The sequence below is a fragment of the Podarcis raffonei genome, chromosome 6, assembly GCF_027172205.1.
Source record: "Podarcis raffonei isolate rPodRaf1 chromosome 6, rPodRaf1.pri, whole genome shotgun sequence".
NCBI classification, from domain to species: Eukaryota; Metazoa; Chordata; class Lepidosauria; order Squamata; family Lacertidae; genus Podarcis; species Podarcis raffonei.
Window position 1 is genome coordinate 63,860,364 of NC_070607.1, and position 5,737 is coordinate 63,866,100.

A 5,737-nucleotide genomic window follows, 5' to 3' on the forward strand; every position below is an offset into this window, starting at 1 on the left:
CACAGGGGCAGTTGCCCAGGGCACAAAATTGTTAGGGGCATAAAATTTCAACACCTGGTTCGACTTCAATACAGCTGTGTGCTTCCATCACTGGGCTCTGTTGAAAACAGCTTCTCCATGTGAACCAGGAAGTGACCTCTCCAGACAATGGAACAACTCTTATTTTCTTATCTCTGCAGCTACGATCTCCTGGGTGACACGGAAAGCATTAGGCAGTTGAATGCACATGCATTTTCTATCTATTTCCCTCCCTCTAGATACCCCTGGGCACTGACAACCCATGCTATGCCACTGTTCCTGGATCACAGTGGCTGTTAGTCCAGGAATATATTATTATTATTATTATTACATTTTGCAGTTGAAAATGCAGCGAAACACCTACTATATTGAAAACATGTTAGAATTTGATGGATCTGAGGGCAAGTCATAGTGCCTTTACATTTTTGGAGAGCTCTGATTTTCTGCTTTGGTTTACCGACTGAGATCAAGTGCATTTAGGCCAAAGTGGTGGGTGACCAGTCACACCATTCTGCCCTATAATTCTTTGCTGAAAATGCCTGGCTGAAACCTCGCTAAGATATGACAAGGATGGAGTTGAAAACATTTGCCGGGCCCTTCATAACAGGCATGATATATAGCTTTATAACCTATTAATAACACACTGCACAGGTGCGGGAAATATGTGTATAAATGTGGGCATCATTTAGGGAGATTTTGCTATGGAAGCCCAAGAAGTGTGAAATACAAAGTGCAGCCGGCAAGTTCAACCAGAGATGAAAGAACGATGCTTTGATCAAATCAGAAACTGAAGGGAAATATCCTACAAAATGCAAGATTTGGAAGAATTAAGCTGTACTGGGGGCAGGAGAGAGAGAGAGAGAGAGAGAGAGAGAGAGAGAGAGAGAGAGAGGAGGGAGGGAGGGAGAAGGTTTGCATTTTTATAGCCAATCGGGGATCAAAGCTTCACAGCAAATGTGAAGCAGGTATTGAAAGCTCCAAGAAGATTACAGCAAAGGCTTCTGAGGGTATGGGGTTGGACATGGGGGAGGGGGCGTTTTGCAGTAAATGAACCTCAAGATCTCCAGGACAACTTGTGATAGAATGTGCAGGAAAAGGAAACTGCACATAACAGGCACTTAAGCCTACAGCATTCACAGAAAAATACAGAACCTCTTTAACTGTAACCAAATTTCCTCCAGGTTATAGGGGCCTGACTGACCTCAGCCAGAAGTCAGGTATTTAGTTTTGCTGGTTCCCTGCACTCTCTCCCAGCAAAGATTCAGCAGGCACCCTTGCTTTTGATTTCCAAGCATCTCTTGAGAACTTTCTTATGCTGACAGGCCCATGCAGTTGTTGAAATGCTTTTTATAGTAGCTAGGCATCTGAATGATTCTTTAAATACTGTGTTTAATGGGATTTCTTATGTTTATATACTGCTGAACACCATCCTGGTATTTTATGAGAGGGCGGTATATAAATACTTTTATAAATGAATAAATAAAATTGTGTTTCAGCCTATGGAGTTTATTTTTATCCCACCCTCCTTGCAGAAAGATCAGAAGAGCACGTACGTCCTTCTTTTTTAACCTTACAACTGGTGTGAGGATCCTGTACCCCTCCTGATGTTGTTGGACAGCAGCTTGTTGTTGGACAGCATCATCCTTGGCCACTGGCGCTGCTGGCTTATGCTAAAGGGGTTGGACTCCTCTCGATGGAGAGACGTGTAGTTTTGGAACACTCCTTGAACCATCTCTGTCACTGGAGCTTCAAGTTTCTTCAGTGGCTGGGATTGCCTTTTACCTGCTTCACTTGATGACAGCTATAGCTATTCCTAGCCAGGGACAGCTTGAGTACAGTTGTCAATGCCTTATTAGTAGCACTAATCTCACTTGTTGGATCATCACGTTGTGGTGAATGGGCTTACACGTTCCTATGACCCTTGTGAGCAAAGCCGTCGGTGTCATGGGCTTTGAAGATGCTCGAACTCAGGACGAAAGGGAGAAACAGGCTAAGAGGAAGGCACGCTTGGCAAACCCTCACCGTGATCAACTCCTGCCTGGAAACCTATGCCCCCACTATGGAAGGACATGTGGATCCAGAATTGGCCTCCACAGTCACTTACAGACTCACCGTTAAGACTGTGTTCATGGAAGACAATCTTACTCAGCTACGAGTGATCGCCAAAGAAGAAGAAGAGTAGAGCTAATATTCATTTGTCATTCTGTGCAGTGCTGGTAACCTCAAGGCTGGATTACTGCAATGTCCTCTATATGGTGCTTTCCCTAAGTTTGGCCCAGAAGCCACAGCTAGTGTAGACTGCTAACAGGAGCAGCCTACTCCTAGCATGCAACAGCCTTTATTGAAAGATCTGTACTCTACTATATGCTAGCAAGTCAAGCCTGAGGTTTGGTACTGGTATACAAGACCCTAACTACTTGAAAGACTATGCTGCCCCCTATATACTTGTCCCGGCTGCATTAGCTTTGCCAAAGGACCATATGGGACCTATTATCAGGGAGCACATAAAAGTCGGAATTGTGTTTGCCACAGGTCCTGCTATGTTTGCCCCACCATCAGGAAACACCACTTTAGCAGCAGGGAATGACAACTGCTTGTGTTTCCACCATCAGCTCCAATAAACAAGAGTCCTATTTGATACTGCAGGAGACAGGGGTGGTCAGGAGCACTGTTCAGAAATCACACCTTTGGAGTTTAGCCCCTCTGCCAACCTAATGGCCAATAAGATGCATAACGCTCTAGGGAGGTTTGTCGTTGGGATATAAACTGGCACCCATAAATCACTGACCCTTTCCCTTGGTGCCCTTTTAACAGTCTTCCTACGAAGGCCCACCACATTGCCACACATTTTTCAGCAGGCAAGGCACTGGAATCATGCACTATTAACATTCCCAGAGTGACATTTTTGGGATAAATTGGTTGTCGGGTGATTTTCTCAGATGATTAGGATTCATTCTTCTGAGGTGTGCTGGCAGGGAGCCAGGGCCTCCTTTTAGGCAGATGAGTCCTGCTCACATAGGCGGCCTCGATTCTCACAGCCTGCTCTCAACCTCTCCAGGACTTCAGGCGATCCCAGTGGTGGTGCTGGAGATAGCGTCCCCATTAGAAACCAATAAACAGGCAGTAATTGTGAGGGCTCATAAAAGGCTCAAGTACTCTGGAGATGTAATATAAACAGAACTGAGCCCGAAGGTACACAATGGCTGGAAAGTTAGCCGCTTATTTAGACTAGTACTTGCTGCCCTAAGCTTGCTGCCTTGACTTCAGTCAGACGGTGGACACAGAAAGCCTTTGAAATGCACAGGAGTCTTGTTTTTACCCCACGGTGAGCTTTTCTACATAGCAGTTTGCAACTGTATGCAGCTTTGATCAATAACGTCATCTAAAGTATTTCCACATTTGAAGAGAAATCAGTCTTTTAGTGTGGCGGCACCAGCACATTAGAACCCTCTGCCTGCTGCCATTAGGCAGAAACCTTTGTTGTTGTTGTTGTTGTTGTTGTTGTTGTTGTTGTTTTTGGTGCCTGCTAAAAATATTTTTGTTTCGATAAGAGTGCTCAGATATCTAGAATGCTTATGTGTTTTTAGTTTGTTGCCAATTTTATTTTATTTTTTTATAAACTTTTTATTTGATTTTCAAAAATAGAAAAAGAAAGAAAATAAACATACATCAAAAAACCATACAATATCCACATATCAAGATTACCCTGAATCGCTTGACTTCCCCATCCCTCCTTTTGATTCTATTTTCAACTGCATATCAATACTTCTCGAATTTTTCTTCTTCCTAAGTTATCTATACATCCTGTTTCTTTACAAGCGTGTTTAAAATCCTGCTAATGTTTTAAACTGTTTACAATGATTTTGTAAATACATTATAAACATTTCCCATTCTTTTTAAAATTTCTTGTCTTCTTGATTCCTGAGCTTCCCAGTTAATTTTGTATCAGCTTGATTTGCCATTCTTCTTTAGTCGGGGTTGCCTCTTCCTTCCAACCAATTTTTATTTTTTGAATGTTTTAATTCTTTTTACTAATAATTTTATTGTTTTATTCTTTTTGTAAACCACTTTGACCTTTTTTTCCTTTTTACACTCAAGCGATATATAAATTTTATGAAATAAATAACTCAACAGCTACTCTACATGTTGTTTGTATGCACAAGTGGGTGTGTTTTCAAATTAATGCACAACAGCCCTGCAATGTTGGGAGGCCTGCCCCAATAGAAGATTTCCTACCAGAGTAAATCAGGGTGTTCATTCTTTAACTTGAGGAGATCATTAATCTAGACTGCTCAGTTTTCAGTCGTCAGTTCCAAGCCTCTAGACTCCAGTTCTTGTCCTACTGCAAAACTCTTTCACAAATGGCCACAGAAAGTACTCATTACAAAATCATCTTCTCAGGGCTGATTATGTGCCAGTATAAGGGAAGGTAGATTATAGCAAATTATATAGTTATACAATACAGAGTGACTTCTACCCTGCTTCCCCCTTGATTGCCAGTTCTCTTCCCAATCTTGCCATATTGAGGTACATATGTATGTTATGATAATCATAAAACAGTATATGCATGTTGTGAGACTAGCATCTCCATTGGTCTGACATAGGTTGAATAGGGGTGGTGCCAAGATTCAACCCTGCTTAACTCCCTTTGCCACTGGAATTGGACCTGCCAACTCGATATCAGTATTAGTATAAAGTTGTTTCACAAGATACAGCCATTAACTACAAACAATAAAAAAACTAATTGACATAGATCTTATGCTATAACCCATTCAATTGTTCTCTTTATACCAACAAAAAAATAAGAGGGAAAATCTAGTCAATTTCTGTTGGGACCAAATATCCCTGGAAATTCTCTTGGAATTGAAATTATGGGTGGTAATCTGGTTTACAAATAATAAATCACAATTGAGCCAAATGTCCCCATTATTTTGCCATGATAGAAATCATTATGAGCCCAACATTCCCCACTGAAATCAACGAGACTTAAAACTGCTTACCTTTGGTTTCCTTGTTCCCAAACAGTTTTCCAACATAAATATTTCTGTATTGGAAAATTCAAGCCATCTTTGGTCTTAGCCTTCAGTAAATCTACCTCTTTGAATTGCATCCATTGTGGGAATCAGAAGAGGAGAGGCCATGTCTCTCAAGCAAAGCCTTGGCACCAGTTTGGCACCAGCACCTGAGCCCCCTTAATAAAGCATATGGGGTCCTTGACAGGAACCATCAGGGTAGGTCTAATGCCTGCAATTTTCCTTTAGCATTTGTTCTGGTTTATATTAGACTGATGCACCACCATCAAAGCATGTGGAAGCCACTTGCTGTATATGGGAAAGGTTTGCTCATGCCATAAAACATTGCAACAGCTGTAGGAAAGAAAAATGGCTTCTTGTATAGAGCGCCCAATCCAGATGTCACCACCTCAGCATTAAGACCTTCCCTGCTTTTTTAGCCCGTAGATGCTGCAGAGCAGAGTTCTTTTCCATGTGGATTTATTTGGAAGAGTTATTTGTAGATTGCATTGAACTGAACTCCCTTTCATCCTACTAACAGCTTCATTGATGTTTACAGCTGTCGGGGCATCACGGTTATTTCAGCATGAGGGAGAGGAGAGGAACAGGGGATTTATATTGAATCACTTCACTAAATATAAACTCTACACATCACTGCAGTCTATGTTGGGATACATAAAGTAACAATGGATTTTCACTAATACCTA